This window comes from Phyllostomus hastatus, unplaced genomic scaffold (assembly GCF_019186645.2).
Source record: "Phyllostomus hastatus isolate PE091 unplaced genomic scaffold, TTU_PhHast_1.1 phas_contig_34, whole genome shotgun sequence".
Classification (NCBI taxonomy): domain Eukaryota; kingdom Metazoa; phylum Chordata; class Mammalia; order Chiroptera; family Phyllostomidae; genus Phyllostomus; species Phyllostomus hastatus.
Genome location: NW_025333857.1, coordinates 33,576,498 through 33,589,928, shown reverse-complemented (window position 1 = coordinate 33,589,928; position 13,431 = coordinate 33,576,498).

The following is a 13,431-nucleotide window of genomic DNA, read 5'->3' as shown; positions in this document are numbered from 1 at the left end:
GGTGGGCTGTGTTCTTGATCTGGAAGCAGCAGGCTGAGAATTAGTCTTCTGTAGTGTAACGGAGGTAAATTATTCCTCATGAGATGGAAGACTACAGTCAATCTGGATGTTTCACCTTAGGAACTAGAATAGAGCTTTCCCACTTAAAGGAGTAAGCCAAATAGCTTGTTTCCTTGCTAGCCAGTGCTAAGTTTAACAGAAAGCTATGGACCTGTAGAAGGTAAGTGAATAAAGGCGCAACGCCACATACAGAAAATTATTCGATGACCAAATTGCTAATCTCCAAGATCACTTCAATGTAAAAACCAATATACAAAGTCGTTCTAGAAAGTGGCAGGAGAGGGAATGGCAAGTAGAGGTATAGGAAAAAAACAGCTAAACTAGAGGGAATGAACAAAAATCATATAGAAGGGAAAGGAAAGGGTGATATGCAATTGACTGTTGAAACACATGAGTTTGTGCTGTGCAAGTCCACTCACATACAGAATTTTTTTTGGGAAAATGACCTATGCAGTTCAAATCCTTATTATTCAGGGGTTACCTCCAAGATTGGAAGTTCATGTATGCAGAGGGTTGACCATAGTTATAAGTGGATTATAAGCAGGAACATGGATCGTTGACTGCATGGGAGGTGGCTGCCCCTAACCACCAGTGTTGTTGAAGAGATATATATAAATATATACACACACATATATATACATATGTGTATATACATGTATGTATATATACACACACACATCAGTCAAAATGAACTAAGAAATAATTTCAAAACATATGAGAAAATTCTTACAAATTCATTTAAGAAATCCATTCTCAGAGCATGAATTTAATTCAGATGCATTTAATTTTACAGAACAATGTAAAATATTATAAAATAAATACATATAGAATGTTTAATAAAATAAATGAATAAATTAAAACCACAAAATTATTAAAATAAGCAAAAAAGACATTAGCAAAAGAATAAGTACATAAGTGAAAAATTGGAAATTCTACAAATTAAGTATATATTTGATTAAATTTTAAGAGTTTTAAACTTATAATTTTTGATTCAGAAAGAAAAATGTAAAAATTGGAAAATATTAAAATATAATCAAACAGAGAGAGATAAAGATATACAAAATATCAAAAGAATAGGGAGAAAAACTGATAAGTTTTAAAATGCATAGTATAGGTTGAAATTCCAAAAGAAAAGAATGAGGACATAGCCAAGGAGAAATAGTACAAAAACGTGTTAAAATTTAATTTTTCATAATTGAAAAAATACATGGGTACTAATTTCAAAAGTACAAATTTTCAATAAGAATCAAATTGAGAGTTTAGAAATATACTTACACATATATAAATAATTGATTTTAAATGTAGTTGCCAAGATAATTCTGTGAGGAAAGACAGTATTTTGAACAGCTGTTCTGGAATAACATGATATACTTATGGAAAAAAATAAACTTCCATTCTTACCCTACATGAACTTACAATAAATCATAGCCTTAATCATAAAAATAAAACTATATTAATTCTAGAGGAAAAATAGCATTTTCTGTTGAAACTAATAATCTTAGATTGCATTCTCATCAACACAATTGTGTGTTGAAATTTTAGCTTTATATTTTACATTAAATATATACAAATAGTTATCAATATTTTCTCAGTCAATATTTAATTTTTTAAGTATATATTAGAATTATATACTTGAAAGAAAATAAAAGATAACTTTCAAGAATGTAACATTATACTGAAGCTTTAAAATTCTAGAAGGAGCAGTAGAAAAATAGCTATATATAGTAAATAATAATAAAAGAATAAATAATAATTATAAAAACCAGTTAAATTTGATGAAAGTAACAATGATAACTTTGGAAATTATAGATTTTACTAAGAATGACTGCTAAGGCATCAGGATAGGAAAACATTCTGAAGGCCTCATCTTTCCTTTGAGAGACTCAGAATATCACTTTAAGTTTAAGCTTTTATAATCATAAAACCATATGCATTTTAATGGATAAAACTTATAAGCACATGTAAAAGTAAAATAAAATGAATATATTTGAGTTGCTAAGATAATCAAAGAAAAAACCAAGAAATCAACAAGAAGTCATTAACAAATAAAAGCATGGAGAAATATGATAGAATTTGTCAGTTATGATAATAAACATAATTGGTTTAAACTTATCTACTAAAACAGAAAGTCTTGCCATTGTCCTACAGAGCAAAATCTAATTACATGCTGATTGCAACAGATACCTTAAGAACAGAAGTTGAAAATTAAAAACTACACAAAAAGAAATTGAAAATGAAAGACTAGGCAAATTATATTGGGTAAAAATAAAATATGCAAAAATAGTATATCAATATTAGTTGAAGATAAAGCAAAATACCCACAAATAATATAGAGTATCATCAGTAATTTTTCATGTTAGAGATCACTTTTTTTTTTGACAGTGACATTAGGCTAATGTGCAAGTTTGATGAAACCTGCTCTTACTGAAATAATATTCTAATAAAGGAGATAAAATAAAAGTAAATACATAATTATTATTTCCTAATATTGACAGTTTCTATAAGCAAAATGAAACATGAGTGAAGAGCAAAATAATGGAGATACAGAATTAAGAAAGGTAATAGTATGGCCTCTCTGAGAAGAGTCCATTTTGCTGAGACCTAAATCAGGAGGAGCCCATCCCTTTGTGTGAAGATTAGGTAAGGACCCTCCAGGGGAGAAATTACAAATTGAAAATACCCTGAGGTCAATGCAGAGAGAATAAACTATAAGAGTGCTAGAAAGTGAGACAAGATAAGTGAACAGGTACCAGATACAGGGCAGCCCAAGACAAAACATTTGGATAAATACTAAATGTAATGGGAAACCACTGGAGTGTGTTTAATAGAGATGAGGTGAGAAAAACAGATTTAAGAAAATCTAAAGAGAAGTTGGGATCTATATAGGTGAACTTTGCAGAGGTGCCGGAGAGAGATAATAGTGACTGTACTTAAGATCAACTATATTGGTTGAAGAGGGAATCAAATGCCTGAAAATGCAAATAATCTCAAATAAACCCTATTGGTTGGCTAAAATTATTTAGTTTTTAGCAAATAAAAAATTGCTAGAATGCAGTTTACCAAAACCGAAGGACTGCCACTAAAGTTGAAATCAAAAGGTGTATATATTTTTATTAATAGAAAGAATAAAAATGTAAACCATGCATTTGATTAAATAACAAAGTAAAAAGAAGGTATAAGAAAATATGTACTTAATGGTGCTAATGCTATAAAATATCACAATGCAGTCCCATTACATGGTTATTTATTTATTTATTCTGAAATAAATGTAAAGCTGTTTTTAATTAAAGCATAGTTGACATACAGCATCATAATAATTTGAAGTGTATACTGTAGTGATTTGACATTTATACACCTTACAAAGTGATTACCATAAGAACTCCAGTAACCATTTACTATCAACACAGTTATTGTGACGTGACTTACTGCTTGCTCTATGCTGTATATTGTATCCCAGTGATTCATTTAAAACTGTGAGTTTGTGCCTTTCAATCTCATTCACTTTTTTGTCCATTCCCCCATCCTTAACCCTCTGGCAGCTATCGGTTTGTACTCTGTATGTGTAAGTCTATTTATTTTGTTTGTTCATTCTTTTATTGTTATAGATTCCACATATAAGTGAAATGACACATGACCTAGAGGATATTATGCTGAGTGAAGTAAATAAAAAAACCAAATACATGGTTTTTTAATAATAGCATCAATAAAAATCCATTGGATAAAATTCTGGAAAATCTATTCTTAGAAAATCAAAGTATTTATAATAAGTAATTTAAAAAAAAATATTTCTAGCTGTGGCTAGTGTGGCTCTGTTGGTTGTAGCATCATCATATAACCAAAAGATTGTGGGTTTGATTCCTGGTCAGGGCACACACCCAGGCTTTGGGTCTATCCCTTGTGGGCTCATGCCATCTCTGCTATGGGCATGAACAGGAGACAACCAATAGATGTTTCTCTCTCACTTCCTCTCTCTATAAAAGCAATTAAAAAAGTCTTTGGGTGAAAATAAAAATATATGTGTATTTCTAAAAATTATAATAAGCTTTGATTCAAAAATAATATTGTCTCAGCAGAGGAAATATTTAAACAAGTTGATTATTATTACCACTACTATGCTATTATTTATCATACAGACAGATCAACAACAACACTTAAGGGTACCACCAGAGTGAAAGGTTAATTTCACTGTGACACATCTGCATTATTTAGTTAGTAAAAAAAGTTTTACCAAATTATTTAAAGAATTAAATAAACTATAGTAAATATAGCATTGTTTTATATTATTATTTAGTTAAATAAAAACAACTCAGAGGTATTGTACATAATATATTATCTTGATCATAAAAAGTGCATATACCACACACATTCCAAACCTATACCCAGGTCATTGTATGTCCTGATTAAAGGAAATATGCCAAGAAGCCAGTAATTGTTTTTTTCTGCATGGTAAGTTTGTCAATGATCTTTATATAGTTCTTTTTATCACTCTGTATTTTCTAAATATTCACAAAGAATGTCTCTTTAAATTTAGGAGTGATTAACAAACGCAATGCTTAAAGATTTTAGACTAAAGAAATATGAGCTGGATTTTGGAAAAGTAAACCAGTATGTGAAGTTCAATAACTGCATGAAGAAGAAAACACATTTAATATGACCTAATAAGATTTTAACTGGGTTGAAGCTCATTTCAGTGGATCTTTGAAGGTAAAATGTTGGAGCAGTGTTTTAACATTTTCTCCCATGACACTGATAATGATCTCACAAAGTTGTTTATAATCATTTTATTGCATTCATCAGCTGAGACTAATTATAACTCAGATGAAAATCATCCTTGCAGAGTGCATTCTAAATATTAATAAACATAAATAATGCAAGTTTACTATTAAAGCAATTCAAAACAACAAACAGAATCCACAGGGAGTTTCTTAAAATTAATCTGATTTCACATAAATTCTGTCTTAAAATGTTCAAAGCAACAATATTCCATAGCATAGGATATATTAACTTTCTCCTTTCTTTTTGTTCTGTTTTCTAATTTTATAGGACAAAGTAATAGCTATAGTTGGCAGGTCAAGAAGACTTTAGCAGTAACTTCTAATAAGGAAAATAGAACAAATTTAAATATGAATTGGCTAACTAAATTGAGAACTAGATGCTTTCTATGTTGCTTTTCTAAACTTCCAGAATCTTGTTCTTACCCTTTTATTTCCTAGACCGTCAAAAATGAATAATTATCAAGGATATAAAACATATTTTTAACTTCATATATCTATTTAAAATGAATGTTTCAAGCATCAGATAAACTTTCCCATGTTAGGACAGGATTTAAAATGTGTAGCTTTACCAGCATCTCTGATTAAATTTAAAGGGGTGTTAGTTTTTATTGTTTTGGAGCTGAAAATATATCATCAAACCAAAATGATTGGCTTTATGACCTTGTATGAATTAATTAACATTTTAGAATTGCCATCTGATAATTAGTGATAAGTTTTCTCCCTCACAAAGCTGTGATTAACATGAAATGAAATATAATGTGTAAAACAGAACACAAATTTTATTCATTTCTATTCCTATCATTACTGTCATATTTTTCTTTCTGGCTCTGTATGCTATTATAGTTTATTGCCATTATTACCTCTGTCTTATAGGAATCATTGAATTTGAAAAGATGTTGATATGAGTTTCAACATTTTCACTTACTATGAATTTTAACTTTTCTCTACTTTATTGTCTTCATTTGTTAAATGTCATCAGTAAGACCTGATGTAGTATGTTGTCACATATAGCTACTCCAAATACATTAGAGAATCAAATGAACATAAAAATACCTGTAAACTCTAAAATACTACTTAAAATATAACTCATTATAAATTCTGCATATTCATGAGGTCAATGTTATACAATGCAAAAATCATTCATAAGAATGCTTGATTATATTTTAGAGACACATATAAGATTAGGCATTTAAGTATGATTTAAAGAGTGTTAGGCAGCAGTGCAAGAACAAGTTTGGAGTTGTTATGGCAGTAACTTTCTTTGTATCTCTACAAACTTACCAAAGAGTTAACCATAATTCTTCTCGTGAGAAAGATCACAGAGGTCCTTACTACCACATACAAGCTGAATTTCCCTTTGCTGCTGTTTCCCATTGACCTCAGTTCATAATAACTACCTTCTTTAATGTCTTCCATCCCATGTAACGTTGCTGTGTGGTTTTGACCCCTAGTTTAATCTTGTGCTTTAATCTGCCCTTGGGATATGTCTTTCAACTATTTTTCTACACAGGAGAATGTCCTTCAGTACAACCCAAAGGATTATACTTACAGTGCTCTGGCTCAAAATTTAAGGAGTTAGTGGGGCTACATGTTGTCAATTATTTGAAATGACTAAATCTGGACACTGATGATGACAACCAAGGTGAACTATGAACCTATTTACAGGACTGAATTTTTTACCCCCATGCACCCACCCTGCAAATGCCATGAACATCTCAGCTGAGATTTCTTTTTATTTTTCCTATAAAGGACAAAGCTATTCAGAAGATAGGATGAGAGTCATAAAATATTTTTTGTTCCCATCCTTAAAGGTGTCTTTTTGAAATATGGATATAAAAGAGAATATGTGCACAGTGATTTCCCTCTAGATAAAGAAAATAGCAAAATAATTGTCCAACTATTCCTGCATCTTCATCACTCTGTTCCAACCAACAATGAGGAAAAATTACATTGGAAATACATTGCAAATTTATAGTATTTTGATTTTAAATGTCAACATGCAATATCTTCCTAAAACACCCTGACACAAAAATAATGAAACTAGAAGAAACTTGAGAGACCCAATAATTTTTCTTGGGTTTGAACTGTTCAGAACAGAGAGTTATGTTTTTTGTTTTAAGAATTTAAACAGCTATTTATGATGTGATTTTATAACTTGGGTGGTCAAGAATGAGCTAAATCCTATTCATTCCCAATTAACAAAGGAAAGTGAAAAAATAAACCAAAAAGGCTAAAATATCAAAATGTTCTCTTAGATAATATTTGAAACAGATTTTCAACAGAGCAGTTTTCTGAGTGATTAGGTGTAGATATGATTAAAAGCATAAATGATTAAGTATAGATATGATGAAAAGAATTTTCTCAAATGCAATCAGATGTTATAGCATTTCATAAAATGTTTCATAGATTATTGTTAAAAACACATTTAAGAAATTCATAATTTAAAAAGTTAAAAGTTTTCTTTACTAGGAGCCTTCACAGAGTGATTAATATGTAAACATTCATTTTGATGATCCGGAAGATGAATAACTCATATAAGCATATCCTGGATATCTTTTTTCTTTTATAATTTTAATTGTGTAATATTAGGTGATAAAGCCCTGTAGGATAAAGAAATAGGGGTATTGGTCTGTAGCTTCTTCCTTTGATTTTAGGAAAAATTTTGGTGCTTCTTCAGAATATAGTGGAAACAATGGAGTACAACTTCTGAGGCAGATTCATAAAAAGTGATGTTTTTTCTGTGTGTGTGTGTGTGTGTGTGTGTGTGTGTGTGTGGTGTTGACATACTTGACCCACCATGCAAGAAGACTGATTATCCTGGAGTCATCATGCTGTGAGAAAGGAAAGCCAAATAAAGGTGCTTTGGTCCAAAGTCCCAGGTTTAAATTAATCCTTTTCTAGGTGTCAGGTATGTGAATGAATAAGCTTTCAGATGATTCTAATCTCTAGCTGTTGAGTCACCCTCAGTCTTTGGGTCTTTCTAGCTGAACACCTATACATCTTGGAGATAGTTACCATGAACATAACAAAATTAATTTATTAAGTTTGGGAGTATTTTTAATGAAGAAATAGTAACTGGAATATGACTGATGATATATAATAAAATATAATTTTAAAGGCTAAATATTTTTTAAAAAGCAAGCAGAATGAAAAGTCATGATTAATTTCTTAAAGAGAAATATAAATTTGTAATGATAAAAAATCAAACTAATTTTCATTGTCTACTAAAATAAAATGATGCTTATTTCTCCTTTCTTAGGTAGTAATAAAAACTGCACTCAACACTTTCTTTCTGATGTTAAATCCATGCTATAAAGTTTTGTGGAAAATTCTCAACAGTGTTGTTCTAACCCTGCATATTAAGCATCTATTTTTTAAAAAGTATTTTTCAGAATTGAGATAAACTTATTTGTAAATTTTGTGTTTATTTGCCTTAAATATATTTCAAACATATGGCATTTTTGTATATTACTTATAATTATTCTTCTTTAAAGCTGTAATTTCTGCTTTTATAAAAGAAAATTAGCCCTTGCTGGTATAGCTTAGTGGGCTGAGCATGGGCTGCAAACCAAAGGGTCACTGGTGTGATTCCTGGTCAGGGCACATGCCTGCGTTGTATGCCAGGTCGCCAGTGGGAGCCACGTGAGAGGCAACCACACATTGATATTTCTCTCTCTCTCTTACTCCCTCACTTCCCTTCTCTCTAAAAAAAAGAAAGAAAGAAAATTAAAGAGCCAAGAAGAGAGGTCTTAAAAAATTAGTTGAATAGTGCACAGCTTTATTATAATGTTGAATATTTAAATTAAAATATTTTCCAATTGTATTTCCACCATAAGTTATAATACTGTCATTATTCTTTGATTATCTATACCTTAATCTATTTTTTTTCTGATTTACATTCAGAGAAAGATTATTTATTGTGTTATAAAATTAACTAGGATTTTGAAACACTAATATATCATTTATATAATTACTTAACTATTAGTATTTCAAATCATCACATTTTGGAGGAAAATTTTTCCATTTGGAAAGTAAGGATAGAAAGCATAACTATGACCAGAATCAATGCTGAAAAACTTAAGCTGCCCCCTTGGTTCTGCTGGGTTGGCCCTCTTCAGGGTTCATGTAATTTATCACCTAAAATTCTGTAATTTACAGATTTGTTCAATAGCTGGTATAATTCTCAGAAAACAAGTGGTAGAGAGAGAGAAGGATGTCTCCTGGAGAAGGGCAATATTACAATACATAATTTTATTTTTTCCTTTTTTTTTCAGAAAAATTGGTTAAATGATTTTGGAAATCAGATTTGAACAGCATAAAAATAATCACATTTACCCAGATACTTAATGTGCTATTTCAAACCAGATTTTATTTTTCATGTTTCTGGTGTTTCTATAGAAAATATGTTCACATTTCATTAGAATTTCCAGCTTTTGTGCCTTATCTTGGGGAAATAAAATAGCTACATATGTATAGGCCCTTTCCTTACATTGTGAATTTAAAACAATACAAAAATCTATTCTCATGCTTAACAAAGCTTTATGTTATGAGTAAGCTATTAATGTGGATCAAAACACATAGATGCTATGGTTAAAAATGTTTTCTTTGAAGGGTTTTCAAGAGCATCTATAAAGGACATATAGACAGAACCAAAAGTAGGGAGTCGGGTTGGCTGGGTGGGTGGGAGTGGTAGGAGAAAAGTGAAAACAACTGTACTGGGACAACAATTTTTAAGAAGTTGAAAAATGTTTTCTCTTATTTCAAACTTTTATTAATATTAACTATTTTTTACTTTATTCTTAGGTAATTAGAAAACACCTAGATTGACATGAGGAGGGGTAGATAAGTCTTGTTTTATAAATGTGTTTATAAGGGCATCAACTCACATTTGTGCCTATTTTCATACAATCACAGAACTGGGAACTGGAAGGAAGCAAACAACCAATATTCTATTACACTATTTTCATTTAATTGTGAAAACCACATGCACAAGTCACATGTTTGGGTAGTGGCAATATGAGGTAAAACTAGTTTCCTAACCCACCAATAGGGGATTTTTCTATTAACTTATTTACTAACTTTATCAACTAAATTTAATTTGGCAAAAGCACTTCATAGGAGAGTTCTCTAGTTCTGCCTCATTTATAAAGACTTCAGGAGAAAACTAAACTAAGCATCCAAGAAAAAATAGCCAAATGAACAAAACAAATGAATGGGCAAATTAACCATAAATATAACCACAAACCAGGATTAGAGAAATAAAAGGGAAAAAACTTTGTAATTCTGCCTTATTTTTCTTTGCCACAGAAAACTAAGAATATGAGTGAATTTTTAAAGTGCTGTATAGCCTTGGTTCTACTGCAAAATTCTCAGTGGCATGTAGAATCAGGTGCTTTAGGGGGCCAACTTTTGATCACCTATAAAATTAGTGTGGACAACAAATTAGCCACAAGATCCCCTTCAACTCCAAAATCTTACTTATAAAACACACACACACACACACACACACACACACACACACACATACACACACCTTTTTACAATATATTTTTCAAATACAATAGTTTTCAAGTAGACAGCTACAAAACGCCATCTCAAAGATACTACATAAATAATTACATTAAGAATCATAAAGTATAGGAGGTTATATGAAGACAAACAAATGCCAGCACTACCTAATATTAAAGATAGAGCAATCATTAAATTACCAAAGGTATCTGGATAATCAACTTACTTTTCGATCTCAATCACTCATAAAATTATTTTTGAAATTATCCCCATCACCAAATTTCTCTTTCTCTGTAAAAGAAGCTAGATATCTAATTAAAAATTTGACCATGCTCAGTAAATGAGCCAGCCTCACTTAAAATATCAGAGCTTGTTACTATGCTCAGGATACTTTAGTTCACGTTAAGATGTCAATGGAATCTTACCAAAGAAACAGGGAACTGCCCAAAGTTTCATAGTGAAAATGTGGTTGCAATCTCGGTCTTTTAGCATATGCTCCTTTAAATAATCATTGAAGTTCTAAAAAACTGCCTCTCAAATTTCAGTTAAATTTTACATTGAAAATGAAATGTGATATTTACTAAGCCAGTATTGGATGGCTAGAGGGCTGGATGGATATGTATAATAACTGAATGATTGATTCCATTAGTATTTGGTGCTAGAGGTTTGTGAGAGATTCAGAAAAAAACAAATTTAAAAGCAATAGATTTGCAAGGCAGTTGCCCACTAGTTTAAATTTTAATATTTCTCCATTTTCTTTTTTACTCCTGGACACAAATAGTTGAAATGAAAAATAAGAATGAGCAATGCTCTTTTCTTAACTCCAGGTTTCTTTCATGTTTTCTGGGTGCATTGAAAACCTTAACTGGTACTAATTTTTAACTTTGTTTCCTTATGTATAACTTGGTTACATTTTACCAATTTATTTTCTTTTTTAAATTTATTTTATTATTTATGCTATTACAGTCATCCCAGTTTTTCCCTATTTGCCTGCCTCTACCCCGTTGCTGCACTCCCTCAGGCAATCCCCACACCATTGTCCATGTCCATGTCATTGACCATGCATATCTGTTCTTTGGATACTATATTCCCTATGCTGTACTTTACATCCCCATGACTATTCTGTAACTACCAATTTGTACTTCTTAATCCTTTTGCCTTTTTCACCCATCACCCCAGCCATCCCACCCACCTGTCAACCATCAAAATGTTCTCTATATCTGTGATTCTGTTTCTGTTCTCCTTGTTTATTGTGTTTTTTTTAGATTCTATTGTTGATATGTATTTATTGCCATTTTATTCATATCTTTGATTTTAAAGAAGACCATTTAACATGACATACAATACTGGTTTGGTGGTGGTGAACTGCTTTAGTTTTTTTTTCTTGTCTGGTAAGCTCTTTATCTGCCCTTCAATTCTAAATGATAGCTTTCCTGGGTAGAACAATTTTGGCTGTAGGTCCCTGCTTTTCATGACTTTGAATATTTCTTGCCAATCCCTTCTAGCCCACAAAACTTCTTTTGAAAAATCAGCTGACAGTCTTATGGAAGTGCCCTTGTAGGTAACTAACTGCTTTTCTCTTGCTTCTTTTAAGATTCTTTTTGTCTTTAATTTTTGGCATTTTAATTATGATGTGTCTTGGTGTGGGCCTCTTTGGTTTAAGTTATTTTGGAATCTCTGCCATTCCTATAATTGTATGTCCATTTCCTTCACTGGTTAGGGAAGTTTTCTGTCATTATTTTTTTCAAACAGGTTTCCAATTTCTTTCCTCTCTCTTCTCCTTCCAGCTCCCCCACGATGCAAATCTTGAAATGCTTGAAGCTGTCCCAGATGTTCCTTATACTATCCTAATTTTTTTGGATTCTTTTTTCTTCTTGCTGTTCTTATTGAATGTTGTTTTTTGGTTCCTTATATTCCAAATCACTGATTTGATTCCTGACTTTATCCACTTTACTGTTGATTCCCTGTAAATTGTCCTTTGTTCTTATTAGCGTATCCTTGGTTTCTAACTGGATTTTTTTTAATGCTGTTGAGGTCCTTACTACATTCCTTGAGCTTTGCTATAACCAGTGTTTTGTACTCTGCATCTAGTAGATTGTCTCCATTTTGTTTAGTCCTTTCTCTGGATTTTTTTTCTGCTCTTTAACTTGGGCTATTTTTCTTTGTCTCCTCATTTTGGCAGCCTGCCTGTGCTTGTCTATATGTATTGAGTAAAGCTGCAACATCTCCCAGGCTTGGTAGAGTGCCCTAATATAGTTGGTGTTCCATAGGGTCCAGTGGTACAGCTTCCCTCATTACCCAAAATGGGTATTCAAGGTGTGCCCACTATATGTGCTGAAAGGAGGATGATGCCACTTTCATCAATTTGAAATGAATACTTTTTTCACTGTTGGAATGTGAGAGTGCATCCTGCTTTATTTAAAAAATGTTCCCTTAGGATTGAAAGACCTGTTGATAAAGAAAAACACTATAGTCTATAGTTCTTTTAGCTAGATCACCTAGTTATATCTTCTTGTAAAACTGGTCTTTGAAAAATCTGAAGTATACTTACTGGCAGCCATAGTTATTGTTTTGATACAGAAAAAATATATAATTTATTAAAATTTTCTCATATTGTTAATTAGTAACTTTGTCAACAAATGCCAGAAGTAAAGAGTTAAAGTTTAAGTGTTTTCAAGGCTTCAAAACTGGTGGTAGATTATTTAGTCTACAGTTGAGTATATCACTTCAAGTTGAGTTAATGCATTATAATACATATTATAATATTTTTAAAGCATTGGGATTGTGAGATTTGTATTAATATGATGCATTATATGATCTTGTATCACTTCATTATAATTAGCAAGATCTTAAATTGGTTTAAATTCATGATTATTTTTCTGTTTTATTTCACTACCAAACTCTGATTGTGACCTAAGATAACATAAATTATACATAAAAAATTATTATATATTATATGTGTGTACGGTGTATAATCTCAAAGACAATAGAAATTTACATTTAAACCAAGGATTAGTTTTGACTTTAAGAGAGAGTTTGCCCAAACAGATTTTAGAAAGTGGGGAAGGAAAGCATGCCAAACTGCTTA